This window comes from Artemia franciscana, chromosome 11, assembly GCF_032884065.1.
Source record: "Artemia franciscana chromosome 11, ASM3288406v1, whole genome shotgun sequence".
NCBI classification, from domain to species: domain Eukaryota; kingdom Metazoa; phylum Arthropoda; class Branchiopoda; order Anostraca; family Artemiidae; genus Artemia; species Artemia franciscana.
Window position 1 is genome coordinate 5846878 of NC_088873.1, and position 17881 is coordinate 5864758.

General features: G+C 29.9%; 2 long non-coding RNA genes across 2 annotated transcripts in view; both read right to left on the minus strand.

Annotated features, from left to right (window-relative positions):
- Nucleotides 1-665: 665 nt before the first annotated feature.
- Nucleotides 666-17881, minus strand: part of LOC136032731 (uncharacterized) — a 306662-nt gene continuing 289446 nt past the window's right edge. Inside the window, exon 2 of the long non-coding RNA XR_010618769.1 lies at nt 666-1340. This is a non-coding gene — a long non-coding RNA (uncharacterized LOC136032731). The remainder of the gene's footprint in view (nt 1341-17881) is intronic.
- Nucleotides 15110-17447, minus strand: LOC136032730 (uncharacterized). The gene is made up of 2 exons (XR_010618768.1): nt 16827-17447; nt 15110-16428 (listed from the first exon to the last, which is right to left on the minus strand). It is a non-coding gene; the product is annotated as an uncharacterized LOC136032730 (long non-coding RNA).

The following is a 17881-nucleotide window of genomic DNA, read 5'->3' on the forward strand; positions in this document are numbered from 1 at the left end:
GTCCCTATGTCCCACCTGTGAATATAGAGATAGATATATATATATATATATATATATATATATATATATATATATATATATATATATATATATATATATATATATATATATATATATATATATATATATGGTTTTAACTACGTAAAACTTGCGAATATACAACATTCTTTGCTGTCCCATTGTCTTTGCATATAAATAGATTGTCAGGTTTACCGACTCTTGAACATGCAACATATAATGGTCCATGGGAAAACAATCTGTATTCAGATCTATACCTCATGATTCTGATGATTGCCCTTGAGCTTTGTTGATGGTGATTGCTAATCGACCATTCCCTGTCCCGGTGTCCCGGTCGTCATTTATATCCCCCTGTTTCCCCCGGTGTCCCCGTTGTAGTTGTGTCCCTGTGTCGCGGTCGTCATTTATATTCCCTGTGTCCCGGTCGTCATTTGTATCCCGGTGTCCCGGTCTGTATATACATTCGTTTTTTAGTTTTGTTTTTCTCCTTTATTTTTTTCCTTTTTTTTTCGTTTTTAGTTTATTTAGATTTTTAGATTTTTTTAGTTTTTTTATTAGTTTTTAGTTTTTTTTTCTTTTTAGTTTTTTTGTAGTTATTACCTTCTTTTTAGTTTTGTTAGTTTTTTTTACTTATGTCCTGGTCGTCATTTATACTCCCTGTGTCCCGGTGCTTTGTTGATTGCTAATCGAACATTCCTTTTGTCCTGGTCGCTTTCTCTTTGAGTGTCGTCATTTATTTTTTTCTTTTTTAGTTCTTTTAGTTTTTACCTTTTTTAGTTTTTTTTAGTTTTTTAGATGAAAATTTTTTTTTAGTTTTTCCTTTTTTTCTTTTTAGTTTTTTATTGGTTTTTACCTTTATTTTAGCTTATTTTTCAGTTTTTTCCTTTTTTTTAGTTTTTTTTATTTTTTATTTTTTTTTAGTTTTTTACCTTTTTTTAGTTTTTTTATTTTTTTTAGTTTTTTAAGCTTTTTTACTTTTTTTATTAGTTTTTAGTTTTTTTGTAGTTTTTGCCTTTTTTTAGTTTTTTCAGTTTTTTTTTTTAGTTTTTTATTGGTTTTTACCTTTATTTTAGCTTATTTTTCAGTTTTTTCCTTTTTTAGTTTTTTTTAGTTTTTAGTTTTTTTAGTTTTTTACCTTTTTTAGTTTTTTAGTTTTTTTAGTTTTTTAGCTTTTTTATTTTTTTTATTAGTTTAAGTTTTTTTGTAGTTTTTGCCTTTTTTTAGTTTTTTTAGTTTTATAGCTTTTTTATTAGTTTTTAGTTTTTTTTGTAGTTTTTGCCTTTTTTTAGTTATTTTCTTTTTAGTTTTTTTGTAGTTTTTACCTACTTTTTAGTTTTGTTAGTTGTTTTTTTTTACTTATGTCCTGGTCGTCATTTATACTCCCTGTGTCCCGGTGCTTTGTTGATTGCTAATCGAACATTCCTTTTGTCCTGGTCGCTTTCTCTTGAGTGTCGTCATTTATTTTTTTCTTTTTTAGTTCTTTTAGTTTTTACCTTTTTTAGGTTTTTTTTTAGTTTTTTAGATGAAATTTTTTTTAGTTTTTTCCTTTTTTTCTTTTAGTTTTTTATTGGTTTTTACCTTTATTTTAGCTTATTTTTCAGTTTTTTTCCTTTTTTTTATTTTTTTTTTATTTTTTATTTATTTTAGTTTTTTTACCTTTTTTAGTTTTTTTAGTTTTTTTAGTTTTTTAGCTTTTTACTTTTTTATTAGTTTTTAGTTTTTTTTGTAGTTTTTGCCTTTTTTTAGTTTTTTCAGTTTTTTTTTTAGTTTTTTATTGGTTTTTACCTTTATTTTAGCTTATTTTTCAGTTTTTTCCTTTTTTTAGCTTTTTTAGTTTTTAGTTTTTTTTAGTTTTTTACCTTTTTTTAGTTTTTTTAGTTTTTTAGATTTTTTATTTTTTTTTTTTAGTTTTTAGTTTTTTTTGTAGTTTTTGCCTTTTTTTAGTTTTTTTAGTTTTTTAGCTTTTTTATTAGTTTTTAGTTTTTTTTGTAGTTTTTGCCTTTTTTTTAGTTTTTTTAGTTTTTTAGCTTTTTATTTTTTTATTAGTTTTTAGGTTTTTTTTGTAGTTTTTGCCTTTTTTTTAGTTTTTTCAGTTTTGACGTCACCTGATCCAGTTTTTTCAGGTGACGTCACCTGATCCATCCACAGACAGACAGACAACTTATTTTTATATATATAGATATATATATATATATATATATATATATATATATATATATAGCCTATATATATATATATATATATATATATATATATATATATATATATATATATATATATATATATATATATATATATTTATATATATTTTTAACTACGTAAAACTTGCGAATATACAACATTCTTGGCTGTCCCATTGTCTGTGTATATAAATACATTGTCAGGTTTACCGACTCTTGAACATGAAAGATATAATTGTCTATGGGAAAAATAATCTGTATTCAGATCTATACCTCATTATTCTAGTGATTGCCCTTGAGCTTTGTTGATGGTGATTGCTAATAGAACATTCCCTGTGACCCCGTCGTGATGTGTTCGAAATATCCAGTTAAATAATTTTATATTTCACTGTCAAGAAAAAGGTATCATCCCTATTTTGAACTGTTTTATTTTTTTATTTTATTTTTTACATTTTTTCTTTTTAAGTTTTTTTTAATTTTTTTTTTTTTAGTTTTTTCTTTTTAGTTTTTTAAGTTGTTTTCTTTTTATTTTTTTTTTAGTTTTTTACCATTTTTCTTTTTTCAGTTTTCTTTTTCTTCTTTATTTTTCAGACGTCATATGCAAACTCTCAATGCAAAAATACATACAACTTATTTTTGTATATAGATAAGATATAATCTGGCGTAACAGACATAGTGTAACAGACATAAAAGACAGACAACTTATTTTTATATATATAGATTTTTACATATATAGATACAGTTTCTTCTTTAGTTTTTTTTCTTTTTAATTTTTTCTTTTTTTTAGTTTCTTCTTTTTATTGATTTGTTTTCTTCAATTTGTCAATATTCATTCTAACATTGACACTTGGAAAAATCTTTACGTGCCAAGCATGCTAAAGCTCCAACAATTTATATTAAACCTCAAATTTTGGGGTATCTGTTTTAAGGTTTTCGAATTACTTTAATCTATTGTCAAAATATATTGAAATATTTGTGCAATTCCCAGTTTTTTTTTTAGTTTTTTTCTTTTTTTTAGTTTTTTAGCTTTTTTTAGTTTTTTTTTAGTTTTTTATCTTTTTTATTTTTTACATTTTTTCTTTTTAGGTTTTTTCTTTTTTTAATTTTTTAAATTTTTATTTTTTTTTAAGTTTTTTTCTTTTTAGTTTTTTTTTAGTTTTTTACCATTTTTCTTTTTTCGAATTACTTTAATCTATTGTCAAAATATTTCGAAATATTTATGCAATTTCCAGTTTTTACATTCTAGTTGTTTTTCTTTTATATATATAGAAGATATAATCTGGCGTAACGGACAGACAACTATTTTTATATATATAGATATATATATATATGTATATATATATATATCTATATATATAAGAATAAGTTGTCTGTCCGTTACGCCAGATTGTATCTATATATATAAAAATAAGTTGTCTGTGTGTGGATCTGTGGATGGATCAGGTGACGTCACCTGAAAAAACTGGATCAGGTGACGTCAAAACTGAAAAACTAAAAAAAGGCAAAAACTACAAAAAAAACTAAAAACTAATAAAAAAAAATAAAAAAGCTAAAAAACTAAAAAAACTAAAAAAAGGCAAAAACTACAAAAAAACTAAAACTAATAAAAAAGCTAAAAAACTAAAAAAACTAAAAAAGGCAACAACTACAAAAAAAACTAAAAACTAATAAAAAAAATAAAAAAGCTAAAAAACTAAAAAAACTAAAAAAACTAAAAAAAGGAAAAAACTGAAAAATAAGCTAAAATAAAGGTAAAAACCAATAAAAAACTAAAAAAAAACTGAAAAAACTAAAAAAAGGCAAAAACTACAAAAAAAACTAAAAACTAATAAAAAAAAGTAAAAAAGCTAAAAAACTAAAAAACTAAAAAAACTAAAAAAAGGTAAAAAACTAAAAAAAATAAAAAATAAAAAAAAACTAAAAAAAGGAAAAAACTGAAAAATAAGCTAAAATAAAGGTAAAAACCAATAAAAAACTAAAAAGAAAAAAAGGAAAAAACTAAAAAAAAATTTCATCTAAAAACTAAAAAAACTAAAAAAGGTAAAAACTAAAAGAACTAAAAAAGAAAAAAAATAAATGACGACACTCAAAGAGAAAGCGACCAGGACAAAAGGAATGTTCGATTAGCAATCAACAAAGCACCGGGACACAGGGAGTATAAATGACGACCAGGACATAAGTAAAAAAAAAACTATCTATATATATAAAAATAAGTTGTCTGTGGATCTGTGGATCGTGGATCAGGTGACGTCACCTGAAAAAACTGGATCAGGTGACGTCAAAACTGAAAAAACTAAAAAAAGGCAGAAACTACAAAAAAAACTAAAAACTAATACAAAAAATAAAAAAGCTAAAAAACTAAAAAAACTAAAAAAAGGCAAAAACTACAAAAAAAACTAAAAACTAATAAAAAAGCTAAAAAACTAAAAAAACTAAAAAAAAGGCAAAAACTACAAAAAAACTACAAACTAATAAAAAAAGTAAAAAAGCTAAAAACTAAAAAAACTAAAAAAACTAAAAAAGGTAAAAAACTAAAAAAAATAAAAAATAAAAAAAACTAAAAAAAAAGGAAAAAACTGAAAAATAAGCTAAAATAAAGGTAAAAACCAATAAAAAATCTGTTACGCCAGATTATATTTTCTATATATATAAAAGAAAACAAACTAGAATGTAAAAACTGGAAATTGCATAAATATTTCGAAATATTTTGACAATAGATTAAAGTAATTCGAAAAAAGAAAAATGGTCAAACAAAAATGGTAAAAAACTAAAAACAAAACTAAAAAGAAAAAAACTAAAAAAAAACTAAATAAAAAATTAAAAAAAGGAAAAAAACTTAAAAAGGAAAAATGTAAAAAAAATAAAAAGGTAAAAAACTAAAAAGAAAAAAAAAACTAAAAAAACCTAAACAGCTAAAAAAAAAGAAAAAACTAAAAAAACCTGGGAATTCCACAAATGTTTCAATATATTTTGACAAAAGATTAAGGTAATTCGAAAACCTTAAAACAGATACCCAAAATTTTGAGGTTTATTATCAATAAAAAGAAGAAACTTAAAAAAGAAAAACTAAAAAAGAAAAAAATAAGAAAAGAAAAAACTAAAAAGAAAAAAAACTGAAATGAAACTGTATCTATATATCTATATAAATGACGACCAGGACACTCTAAGAGAAATTACAGACTGGGATACCGGGACACAAATGACGACCGGGACACAGGGAATATAAATGACGACCTGGACACAGGGATACAACTCCAACGGGGACGCCGGGGGCACAGGGGGATATATAGATGACGACGGGGACACAGGGAATGTTCGATTAGCAATCACCATCAACAAAGCTCAAGGGCAATCGTTAGAAAAATGTGGTATAGATATGAATACGAATTGTTTTCCCATGGACAATTATTATGTTGCATGTTCAAGAGTTGGTAAACCTGACAATCTTATTATATGGACAGACAATAGGACAGCGAAGAATGTTGTATATTCGCAAGTTTTACGTAGTTAAATATATATCTATATATATAAAAATAAGTTGTCTGTGTGTGGATCTGTGGATCAGGTGACGTCATGTTTGTCCGCATATGACGTCTGAATTATTTCACACTAATACAACAGAAGAAAAAATCTAAAAAAGGTAAAAACTACAAAAAAAACTAAAAAGAAAAAAAAACTAAAAAAGCTGAAAAACTAAAAAAAAACTAAAAAAAGGTAAAAATCTAATAACTAAAAAAAAACTGAAAAAAATAAAAAAAGGCAAAAACTACAAAAAAAATAAAAACTAATAAAAAAATAAAAAGCTAAAAAACTAAAAAAACTAAAAAAACTAAAAAAAGGTAAAAAACTAAAAAAAACTAAAAACTAAAAAAGAAAAAACTAAAAAAAAGGAAAAAACTGAAAAATAAAAGAGAAAAAGGAAAACTAAAAAAATATGAATAAATATATATAAAAATAAGTTGTTTGTGGGTTATGTCTGTCTGTCTGTCTGTCGAGTGGACGTCGTGTTTGTCCGCATATGACGTCTGAATTTTTTCACACTAATACAAAAGAAGAAAAAAAACTAAAAAGGTAAAAACTACAAAAAAACTAAAAAGAAAAAAAACTAAAAAAGCTAAAAACTAAAAAAACTAAAAAAAGGTAAAAAACTAAAAACTAAAAAAAACTGAAAAAACTAAAAAAAAGGCAAAAACTAAAAAAAAAACTAAAAACTAATAAAAAAAACTAAAAAAGCTAAAAAACTAAAAAACTAAAAAAAACTAAAAAAAGGTAAAAAACACAACTACAACGGGGACGCCGGGGGGCACAGGGGGATATAAATGACGATCAGGACACCGGGACAGGGAATGGTCGATTAGCAATCACCAATCAACAAAGCTCAAGGGCAATCATTAGAATCATGAGGTATAGATCTGAATACGGATTGTTTTCCCATGGACCATTATATGTTGCATGTTCAAGAGTCGGTAAACCTGACAATCTATTTATATGCACAGACAATGGGACAGCAAAGAATGTTGTATATTCGCAAGTTTTACGTAGTTAAAAACATATATATAATATATCTATCTATATTCACAGATGGGACATAGGGACACAACTACAATTGCGCGTAACTAATATGGCACGTAACGACTTACGCGCGCGGGGGGGGCTTGGGGGGGCGCGAACAATGGCGCGTAACTAATATGGCGCGTAACAACTTACGCGCGCGGGGGGGCCTTGGGGGGGCGCGAAGCGCCCCCACCAACTAGGTGTTGGGGTGGCGCGAAGCGCCACCCCAACAGCTAGATATATATATATATATAATGTATATTATATATATATATATATATGTTTTTTAACAACGTAAAACTCGCGAATATACAACATTCTTTGCTGTCCCATTGTCTGTGCATTGTTTTTACTTATGTCCTGGTCGTCATTTATACTCCCTGTGTCCCGGTCGTCATTTGTGTCCCGGTGCTTTGTTGATGGTGATTGCTAATCGAACATTCCTTGTGTCCCGGTCGTCATTTATATTCCCTATGTGCCGGTGTCCCGGTCGTCATTTGTGTCCCGATGTCCCGGTCTGTAATTTCGTCAGTCGAAAACATGACGTCAGTCGACACAGAAACATGACGTCACCTGACAGACAGACACACAGACAGACAACTTATTTTTGTATATATAGATATATAGATATATATGTGTTTTTAACTACGTAAAACTTGCGAATATACAACCTTCTTTGCTGTCCCATTGTCTGTGCATATAAATAGAATGTCAGGTTTAACGACTCTTGAACATGCAACATATAATGGTCCATGGGAAAACAATCCATATTCAGATCTATACCTCATGATTCTTATTATTGCCCTTGAGCTTTGTTGATGGTGATTGCTAATCGACGATTCCCTGTGTCGCCATCGTCATTTAAATATCCCCCTGTGCCCCCGGTGTCCCCTTTGTAGTTGTGTCCCTGTGTCCCGGTCGTCATTTATATTCCCTGTGTCCCGGTCTTCATTTGTGTCCCGGTGTCCCAGTCTGCGATTTCTCTTTGAGTGTCCCAGGCGTCATTTATATTCCTTGTGCCCCGGTGTCTCGGTCGTCATTTGTGTCCCGGTGTCCCGGTCTTTATATACATTCGTTTTTGAATTGGTCTTTTTTTTAGTATTTAGTTTTTTACCTTTTTTAGTTGTTTTAGTTATACCTCATGATTCTAATGATTGCCCTTGAGCTTTGCTGATGGTGATTGCTAATCGAACATTCCCTGTGTCCCCGTCGTCATTTATATATCCCCCTGTGCCCCCCGGCGTCCCCGTTGTAGCTGTGTCCCTATGTCCCGGTCGTCGTTTATATTCCCTGTGTCCCGGTCGTCATTTGTATCCCGGTGTCCCGGTCTGTATATACATTCGTTTTTTAGTTTTGCTTTTCTCCTTTGTTTTTCATTTTTTTTCCTTTTTTATTTTTTTTTATTTTTTAGTTTTTTATTAGTTTTTAGTTTTTTTTCTTTTTAGTTTTTTGTAGTTTTTACCTTTTTTTAGTTTTTTTTTTTTTTACTTATGTCCTGGTCGTCATTTATACTCCCGTGTCCCGGCCGTCATTTGTGTCCCGATCTGTAATTTCGTCAGTGGAAAGCATGACGTAAGTCAATACACTAACATAACGTCACCCGACAGACCTGCACACACACAGACAACTTATATATATATATATACTAGCTGTTGGGGTGGCGCTTCGCCCCCCCCCCAAGCCCCCCCCGCGCGCGTAAGTCGTTACGCGCCATAATAGTTACGCGCCATTGTAGTTGTGTCCCTATGTCCCACCTGTGAATATAGATATATATATATATATATGTTTTTAACTACGTAAAACTTGCGAATATACAACATTCTTTGCTGTCCCATTGTCTGTGCATATAAATAGATTGTTTACCGACTCTTGAAAATGCAACATATAATGGTCCATGGGAAAACAATCCGTATTCAGATCTATACCTCATGATTCTAATGATTGCCCTTGAGCTTTGTTGATGGTGATTGCTAATCTACCATTCCCTGTGTCGCCATCGTCATTTATATATCCCCTTGTGCCCCCCGGCATCCCCTTTGTAGTTTTGTCCCTATGTCCAGGTCGTCATTTGTGTCCCGGTGTCCCAGTCTGTGATTTCTCTTTGAGTGTCCCGGGCGTCATTTATATTCCATGTGTCCCGGTGTCTCGTTGGTCATTTATATCCCCCTGTGCCCCCCGGCGTCCCCGTTGTAGTTGTGTCCCTGTGTCCCGGTCGTCATTTATATTCCCTGTGTCCCGGTCGTCATTTGTATCCCGGTGTCCCGGTCTGTATATACATTCGTTTTTTAGTTTTGTTTTTCTCCTTTATTTTTTTCCTTTTTAATTTTTTTTCTTTTTTAGTTTATTTAGATTTTTAGATTTTTTAGTTTTTTTATTAGTTTTTATTTTTTTTTCTTTTTAGTTTTTTTGTAGTTTTTACCTTTTTTTTAGTTTTTTTTACTTATATCCTGGTCGTCATTTATACTCCCTGTGTCCCGGTCGTCATTTGTGTCCCGGTGCTTTGTTGATTGCTAATCGAACATTCCTTTTGTCCCGGTCGCTTTCTCTTTGAGTGTCGTCATTCATATTCCCTATGTGCCAGTGTCCCGGTCATCATTTGTGTCCCGATGCCCCGGTCTGTAATTTCGTCAGTTGAAAACTTATGATGAAATAAATTTTTAATTTTTTCCCTTTTTTTGTTTTTAGTTTTTTTTATTGGTTTTTACCTTTTTTTAGGTTTTTTAGTTTTTTTCTTTTTTCTTTTTAGTTTTTTTTGAAGTTTTTATCTTTTTAGTTTTTTTATTTTTATTTATATTTTTTTAGTTTTCTTTTTCTCCTTTATTTTTCAGTTTTTTCCTTTTTTTAGTTTTTTTCTTTTTTAGTTCTTTTAGTTTTTACCTTTTTTGGTTTTTTTAGTTTTTTTAGTTTTTTAGCTTTTTTATTTTTTTTATTAGTTTTTAGTTTATTTTATGGTTTTTTCCTTTTTTTAGTTTTTTTTTAGTTTTTTATCTTTTTTTAGTTTTTTTTAGTTTTTAAGCTTTTTTAGATTTTTTTATTTTGTTTTCTTTTTTTTTGTAGTTTTTACCTTCTTTAGATTTTTGCTTCTTTTATTTTTTTAGCTTTTTTAGTTTTTTTCGTTTTTTCTTTTTAGTTTTTTTGTAGTTTTTATCCTTTTTATTTTTTTGTATTTTTATTCATATTTTTTTAGTTTTCTTTTTCTCTTTTATTTTTCAGTCTTTTCCTTTTTTTAGTTTTTTTCTTTTTTAGTTTTTAGTTTTTTTTAGTTTTTTACCTTTTTTTAGTTTTTTTAATTTTTTTAGTTTTTTAGATTTTTTAGTTTTTTTATTAGTTTTTAGTTTTTTTTGTAGTTTTTGCCTTTTTTTAGTTTTTTCAGTTTTTTTTAGTTTTTAGTTTTTTACCTTTTTTTAGTTTTTTAGCTTTTTTAGTTTTTTTTTCTTTTTAGTTTTTTTTGTAGTTTTTACCTTTTTTAGTTTTTTTTCTTATTTTGTATTAGTGTGAAATAATTCAGACGTCATATGCGGACAAACATGACGTCACCTGATCCACAGATCCACACACAGACAACTTATTTTTATATATATAGATATATATATATATATATATATATATATATATATATATATATATATATATATATATATATATATATATATATATATATATATATATATATACTAGCTGTTGGGGTGGCGCTTCGCGCCACCCCAACACCTAGTTGGTGGGGCGCTTCGCGCCCCCCCAAGCCCCCCCGCGCGCGTAAGTCGTTACGCGCCATATTAGTTACGCACCATTGTAGCTGTGTCCCTGTGTCCCACCTGTGAATAGAGATAGATATAAATATATATTCTTAACTACGTAAAACATGCGAATATACAACATTCTTCGCTGTCTCATTGTCTGTGCATATAAATAGCATTTATATTCCCTGTGTCCCGGTCGTCATTTGTGTCCTGGTGTCCCAGTTTGTATTTTCTCTTTGAGTGTCCCGGTCGTCATTTATATTCCTTGTGTCCCAGTGTCCCGGTCGTCATTTGTGTCCCGGTGTCCCGGTCTGTAATTTCTATTCAAACAATCCCTGTGTCTCAGTCGTCAATTATATATCCCGCCTGTGCCCCCGGCGTCCCCGTTGTAGTTGTGTCCCTGCGTCCCGGTCGTCATTTATATTCCCGGTCGTGATTTGTGTCCGGGTGTCCCAGTCTGTAATTTTTCTTTGAGGTTCCTGGTCGTCATTTATATTCCCTCTGTGTCGGTCGTCATTTGTGTCCCGGTCTGTAATTTATCTTTGAGTGTTTTTTCTTTTTAGTTTTTTTTATTTTTTTACATTTTTTCAGTTTTTTTTCTTCTTTATTTTTCAGCGTCACTATGAAGTACATATCGCCGAACCTTTGTTTTTTAACTTAAATCTGGTAGGCATTGATGACCTTATCCAAGTCAAAATCCCAAACCCAATCATCATCGCTATCATTTTCAGTTTTGATATGTTTTGACTCTCGCTTTCCAAGTGGATTTTCATCTAACTGCGCGGTTTTGCGTTCTTTAGCCGCAAGCCTATTTTCTTGCTGTTCTTGTGATTCCTCGGCACGCTTTCTTTTCTTACTTTCTCTATCAGCAGCAAGTTTTTTGGCTTGCTGACGTCACCGTCAAAGCAAAAATGACGACAACTAATTTCATGACGTCAGTCAACACAGAAACATGACGTCACCTGATCCAAAGACAGGCAGACAACTTATTTTTATATATATAGATACTAGCTGTTGGGGTGGCTGTTGATGGTGATTGCTAATCGAACATTCCTTGTGTCCCGGTCGTCATTTATATTCCCTATGTGCCGGTGTCCCGGTCGTCATTTGTGTCCCAATGTCCCGGTCTGTAATTTCGTCAGTCGGAAACATGACGTCAGTCGACACAGAAACAGAACGTTACCTGACGTCACACACCACAGACAACTTATTTTTATATGAATATATATATATCTATATATATATATCTATCTTCTATATATATAGAAATAAGTTGTCTGTCTGTGTGTCTGTCTGTGGATCAGGTGACGTCATGTTTCTGTGTTGACTGACGTCATGAAATTAGTTGTCGTCATTTTTGCTTTGACGGTGACGTCATTCAAGATATTTAAGACATATGGTCACGTAGAAATCTATTAATGTTTAAGTTTACAATGACTGATGAACTTACCATGGCAAAAGCCGATGAAGATGCTCAAAGAGTCTATGCCAAAAAACTTGCTGCTGATAGAGAAAGTCAGAAAAGAAAGCGTGACGAGGAACTACCAGAGCAACGCGAAAGCAGACTTGCTGCTAAAAGAGAAAGTGAAAAAAGAAGGCGTGCCGAGGAATCAAAAGAACAGCAAGGAAACAGGCTTGAGGCTGATAGAGAAAGAAAGAACAGAAAGCGTGCCGAGGAACTACCAGAGCAACGCGGAAGCAGACTTGCTGCTAAAAGAGAAAGTGAAAAAAGAAGGCGTGCCGAGGAATTACAAGAACAGCAAGAAATCAGGCTTGCTGCTGATAGAGAAAGTAAGAAAAGAAAGCGTGCCGAGGAATCAGAGCAACCTGAAAGTTATCGCCTGGCATTCAGGTACAACCCAGTCGATGATTATAGCTTGAGTAGATGTGTTCAAATCGGGACAATGTCTAAAATTTGTCCCTATTGCAAGGCCTTGAAATTCAATGGTGAAACAATGGGAATGTGTTGCGCCTCAGGAAAAGTTAAACTTCCTCTATTGGCTGCACCACCAGAGCCATTGAAGACTTTCCTTACTGGAACTACTTCAGAATCTAAGCGTTATTGTCAAAAATCAGAAAATACAACTCATGTTTCCAAATGACGTCGTTTGGAGCCCAAATCGAAAATCCAGATCAATTTATGTCTACTTTCAAAGTAAAAGGGCAAATTTATCATAGACCAGGTTCCCTTCTACCATTCTCAGGCGAGAATCATAAATTTTTACAATTGTACTTCATCAGTGATAGAAATTCTGAATTGAATGCACGTTGCGAAATTTCTCCCAACGTTGAAAGGACAATCGTTTCCCAATTGCAACATCTTTTCCACGAAAATAATAATTTAGTGCGTCTGTTCAAAAGAGCCATCGATTTGATGCCTACTGATACGCATAAAATTGTTATTTCCGCTAACAAAACGCCTCCTGGCCAACATGTGCGTAGATACAATGCTCCAACTATCGACGAAGTGGCAATCGTTATGGTCGGTGATCAGTTTTTACCTCGAGATATTATTCTTCATAAGCGAAACGCTCAGTTGTTAAGAATTGCTGAAACTCATCGATGCTACGATGCCCTACAATATCCTATCATTTTTTGGGATGGAGCCGACGGCTATCACTTTAATATTAAATTGATGAATCCAGCCACTAACAAAGAAATGAATAAGAAATGCAGTGCAATGCATTATTATTCCTATAGACTAATGATTCGGCAGGATGAAGAAAATTATATTTTAAAATGCCGTGAATTGTTTCACCAATTCGTCGTTGATATGTATGCTAAAATTGAATCAGAACGTTTGCTATATATCCGCCTGAATCAGACCAAGCTCCGCTCTGAACAATACATTCATTTGCGAGATGCAGTTATAAATGACGGTAATACCACAAACGTTGGAAGATTAACAATTTTACCTTCGTCATATGCTGGCAGTCCCCGTCATATGCGTGAATATGCTCAAGATGCTATTGCGTATGTTCGTCTCTATGGTCGTCCAGATTTATTTATTACATTTACATGTAATCAATCTTGGGACGAGATATTGCAGCTTTTACTTCAAGGACAATCAGCGGTTCATAGGCATGACATTACGGCCCGGGTCTTCCGGCAAAAGTTGAAATCACTGATAAACTACATTATAAAACTTGAAGTGTTTGGGTCAGTGCGATGCTGGATGTACTCAGTGGAATGGCAAAAACGAGGTTTGCCACACGCACATATACTAATCTGGCTACATAAAAAAATTACTTCGAACGAAATTGATGATGTGATTTCCACTGAAATCTATATATATAAAAATAAGTTGTCTGTGTGTGGATCTGTGGATCAGGTGAAGTCATGTTTGTTCGCATATGACGTCTGAATTATTTCACACTAATACAAAAGAAGAAAAAAACTAAAAAAGGTAAAAACTACAAAAAAAACTAAAAAGAAAAAAAAACTAAAAAAGCTAAAAAACTAAAAAAAACTAAAAAAAGGTAAAAATCTAATAACTAAAAAAAAACTGAAAAAAATAAAAAAAGGCAAAAACTACAAAAAAAATAAAAACTAATAAAAAACTAAAAAAGCTAAAAAACTAAAAAAACTAAAAAAAACTAAAAAAAGGTAAAAAACTAAAACTAAAAACTAAAAAAGAAAAAAACTAAAAAAAAGGAAAAAACTGAAAAATAAAAAAGAAAAAGAAAACTAAAAAAATATGAATAAATATATATAAAAATAAGTTGTTTGTGGGTTATGTCTGTCTGTCTGTCTGTCGAGTGACGTCGTGTTTGTCCGCATATGACGTCTGAATTATTTCACACTAATACAAAAGAAGAAAAAAAACTAAAAAAGGTAAAAACTACAAAAAAAACTAAAAAGAAAAAAAACTAAAAAAGCTAAAAAACTAAAAAAAACTAAAAAAAGGTAAAAAACTAAAAACTAAAAAAAACTGAAAAAACTAAAAAAAGGCAAAAACTAAAAAAAAACTAAAAACTAATAAAAAAACTAAAAAAGCTAAAAAACTAAAAAAACTAAAAAAAACTAAAAAAGGTAAAAAAAAAAAAAAAAACTAAAAACTAAAAAAGAAAAAACTAAAAAAAAGGAAAAAACTGAAAAATAAGAGAAAAAGAAAACTAAAAAAATATTAATAAATATAAAAAATATAAATATAAATATAATATAAATTAGCAATCAACAAAGCACCGAGACACAAATGACGACCGGGACACAGGGAGTATAAATGACGACCACGACATAAGTAAAAAAAAAACTAAAAAAACTAAAAAAATGGTAAAAACTACAAAAAAACTAAAAACTAATAAAAAAACTAAAAAATCTAAAAATCTAAATAAACTAAAAAAGAAAAAAAAGAAAAGAGGAAAAAAATAAAGGAGAAAAACAAAACTAAAAAACTAATGTATATACAGACCGGGACACCGGGATACAAATGACGACCGGGACACAGGGAATATAAATGACGACCGGGACACAGGGACACAACTACAATGGGGACGCCGGGGGGCACAGGGTGATATAAATGACGACCGGGACACCGTCTGTGCATATAAATAGATTGTCAGGTTTACCGACTCTTGAACATGCAACATATAATGGTCCATGGGAAAACAATCCGTATTCAGATCTATACCTCATGATTCTAATGATTGCCCTTGAGCTTTGTTGATGGTGATTGCTAATCGACCATTCCCTGAGTCGCCATCGTCATTTATATATCCCCCTGTGCACCCCGGCGTCCCCTTTGTAGTTATGTCCCTGTGTCCCGGTCGTCATTTATATTCCCTGTGTCCCGGTCGTCATTAGTGTCCCGGTGTTCCAGTCTGTGATTTCTCTTTGAGTGTCCCGGGCGTCATTTATATTCCTTGTGTCCCGGTGTCCCGGTCGTCATTTATATCCTCCTGTGCCCCCCGGCGTCCCCATTGCAGTTGTGTCCCTGTGTCCCGGTCGTCATTTATATTCCCTGTGTCCCGGTCGTCATTTGTATCCCGGTGTCCCGGTCTGTATATACATTCGTTTTTTAGTTTTGTTTTTCTCCTTTATTTTTTTCCTTTTTTCTTTTTTTTCTTTTTTAGTTTATTTAGATTTTTAGATTTTTTAGTTTTTTTATTAGTTTTTAGTTTTTTTGTAGTTTTTACCATTTTTTTAGTTTTTTTTTTTTTTACTTATGTCCTGGTCGTCATTTATACTCCCTGTGTCCCGGTCGTCATTTGTGTCTCGGTGCTTTGTTGATTGCTAATTTATATTATATTTATATTTATATTCTTTATATTTATTAATATTTTTTTAGTTTTCTTTTTCTCTTATTTTTCAGTTTTTTCCTTTTTTTTAGTTTTTTCTTTTTTAGTTTTTAGTTTTTTTTTGTTTTTTACCTTTTTTTATTTTTTTTAGTTTTTTTAGTTTTTTAGCTTTTTTAGTTTTTTTATTAGTTTTTAGTTTTTTTTAGTTTTTGCCTTTTTTTAGTTTTTCAGTTTTTTTTAGTTTTTAGTTTTTTACCTTTTTTTAGTTTTTTTTAGTTTTTTAGCTTTTTTAGTTTTTTTTTTCTTTTTAGTTTTTTTTGTAGTTTTTACCTTTTTTAGTTTTTTTTCTTCTTTTGTATTAGTGTGAAATAATTCAGACGTCATATGCGGACAAACACGACGTCACTCGACAGACAGACAGACAGACATAACCCACAAACAACTTATTTTTATATATATTTATTCATATTTTTTTAGTTTTCTTTTTCTCTTTTATTTTTCAGTTTTTTCCTTTTTTTTAGTTTTTTCTTTTTTAGTTTTTAGTTTTTTTTAGTTTTTTACCTTTTTTTAGTTTTTTTTAGTTTTTTTTAGTTTTTTTAGTTTTTTAGCTTTTTTAGTTTTTTTATTAGTTTTTATTTTTTTTATAGTTTTTGCCTTTTTTTATTTTTTTCAGTTTTTTTTTAGTTATTAGATTTTTACCTTTTTTTAGTTTTTTTTTTAGTTTTTTAGCTTTTTTAGTTTTTTTTTTCTTTTTAGTTTTTTTTGTAGTTTTTACCTTTTTTAGTTTTTTTCTTCTTTTGTATTAGTGTGAAATAATTCAGACGTCATATGCGGACAAACATGACGTCACCTGATCCACAGATCCACAGATCCACACACAGACAACTTATTTTTTTTAGTTTTCTTTTTCTCTTATTTTTCAGTTTTTTCCTTTTTTTTAGTTTTTTCTTTTTTAGTTTTTAGTTTTTTTTGTTTTTTACCTTTTTTATTTTTTTTTAGTTTTTTTAGTTTTTTAGCTTTTTTAGTTTTTTTTTATTAGTTTTTAGTTTTTGCCTTTTTTTAGTTTTTTCAGTTTTTTTTAGTTTTTAGTTTTTTACCTTTTTTTAGTTTTTTTTAGTTTTTTAGCTTTTTTAGTTTTTTTCTTTTTAGTTTTTTTTGTAGTTTTTACCTTTTTTAGTCTTTTTTCTTCTTTTGTATTAGTGTGAAATAATTCAGACGTCATATGCGGACAAACACGACGTCACTCGACAGACAGACAGACAGACATAACCCACAAACAACTTATTTTTATATATATTTATTCATATTTTTTTAGTTTTCTTTTTCTCTTTTATTTTTCAGTTTTTTCCTTTTTTTTAGTTTTTTTCTTTTTTAGTTTTTAGTTTTCTTTAGTTTTTTACCTTTCTTTAGTTTTTTTTAGTTTTTTAGTTTTTTAGCTTTTTTAGTTTTTTTATTAGTTTTTATTTTTTTTATAGTTTTTGCCTTTTTTTATTTTTTTCAGTTTTTTTTTAGTTATTAGATTTTTACCTTTTTTTAGTTTTTTTTAGTTTTTTAGCTTTTTTAGTTTTTTTTTCTTTTTAGTTTTTTTTGTAGTTTTTACCTTTTTTAGTTTTTTTCTTCTTTTGTATTAGTGTGAAATAATTCAGACGTCATATGCGGACAGACATGACGTCACCTGATCCACAGATCCACACACAGACAACTTATTTTTATATATATAGATATAGTTTATGTATATATATATATATATATATATATATATATATATATATATATATATATATACCAACAGCTAGTTTTATTATAATTTTATTTAAGAATTAACGACGCTTCTTGACTACTAAGGTCCCTGCGTCGGCACTGCAGTGTATTCCTGCAGCGTAATTCGATCTCTGGGTCTAAGGTCAAATTACCAGGCTAAATTACGAGGCAAAGGTCAAATCCACGGCGCCACCACAGGACAATAGGTCAAAAATATCGAGTTTATTCCACCCGATTACTTTTTAAATTTACTAGGGAAATTTTCGGTATTTTTTTCTTTCATTTAGGCAAACATGAATTTTTGTGCAACGACGTACAATAAAAAAACGAAAAGAAAGCCACTAGTTCCCGCCCCACCCCCTTTTCCCCCAAGTGCATCAGATCAAAATTT